At 34.4% G+C, this 1162-nt stretch overlaps 1 long non-coding RNA gene across 1 annotated transcript; it reads left to right on the top strand.

Annotated features, from left to right (window-relative positions):
• The first annotated feature begins 403 nt into the window (after positions 1-403).
• LOC131012871 (uncharacterized) lies at positions 404-1162 on the top strand. The gene is made up of 3 exons (XR_009097495.1): positions 404-780; positions 865-924; positions 1015-1162. It is a non-coding gene; the product is annotated as an uncharacterized LOC131012871 (long non-coding RNA).

Genomic DNA, 1162 nt, shown 5'->3' with positions numbered 1-1162 from the left:
TCTTCTACAAAAAAAGCTGAGTGTATTCATTGTAAGACGAAGCTTACAATCAACAAGACTGGTGCTACATCGCACTTTTTGAGGCATCTTGCACATTGCACTGCTAGCAAGCTTCAGAAAACTAAGGGTCAGCAGAATCTCACCGTTACGAAGACATTATCAATGAAAGAAACAGTGTCTTCGGTGCAGAATTTTCAGTACGACCATTCTAAGCTTAGGGAGATTATCTCGCACATGATTATTGTGCATGAGTTGCCCTTTTGCTTTTCAGAATATGAGTTGTTCAATTTGGCGATGCAAACTGCCACGCCTCATTACCAGAAGATTAGTAGGGCTATGGCAAAGAAGGATTGCATTTCTTCTTACGAGATGGAGAAGAAGAAATTGATGGCAAAGATTAGTAGGGGCAATGCTAGTGTTTTGATAGGATCTAACCCAAGTAATTATGCTGGATATCTTCAAACTGTTGATGATGTTGAAGATTTGAAATCTGATTTGGATACCTATTTTGAAGAAAAAGTCATCAAATGGAAAGAGCCTGGACATTTTGATGTCATTATGTGGTGGAAATTGAACAGTCAAAAGTTTAGAATATTATCAAAGATGGCTTGTGACGTGTTGTCGATTCCGATCACTACTGTTGCTTCAGAGTCTGCATTTAGTGCGGGTGGTCGAGTTATAGAACCACATCGAGCCTCTCTAGCAGTAGACACGGTGCAAATGTTACTTTGTGCCGGGGATTGGTTGCGAGCTACTTATGGGATTAAGGGGAAAAAGAAGGTATTATTATTTATTTTGATGTTTTTTCTTACATTTATTCATGTATATTCTTATATATAAACTTTTCTATATGTCTTTCTATAGGATGACACTCAAGACATAAAAGAATATACAATGTCTTGAGAGTTTTGTGAAGAAACATTGGTAAAGTTATTTCTTTTGAATTTATATAATTTTTGGTATTACTCATTTGTGATTTATTTTATGTAATTTGAATTTTTTTGGTATTTGTAGGATGAGATTTGCAAGGAGCTTCAAGATCAAATGCCATGTTTTATAAATATTGTGTAATTTTGATACTTTTTGTGGATTTATTTTGTGATTTTGCATTGTGGATTGAAATTTTGGGAATGACTACATAATATATTTTATTTATTATTAA

This window comes from Salvia miltiorrhiza, chromosome 2 (assembly GCF_028751815.1).
Source record: "Salvia miltiorrhiza cultivar Shanhuang (shh) chromosome 2, IMPLAD_Smil_shh, whole genome shotgun sequence".
In the NCBI taxonomy this organism is placed as follows: Eukaryota; Viridiplantae; Streptophyta; class Magnoliopsida; order Lamiales; family Lamiaceae; genus Salvia; species Salvia miltiorrhiza.
Note: the sequence above shows the minus strand (reverse complement) of the source record. Positions and strands in the feature narration are given on the sequence as shown.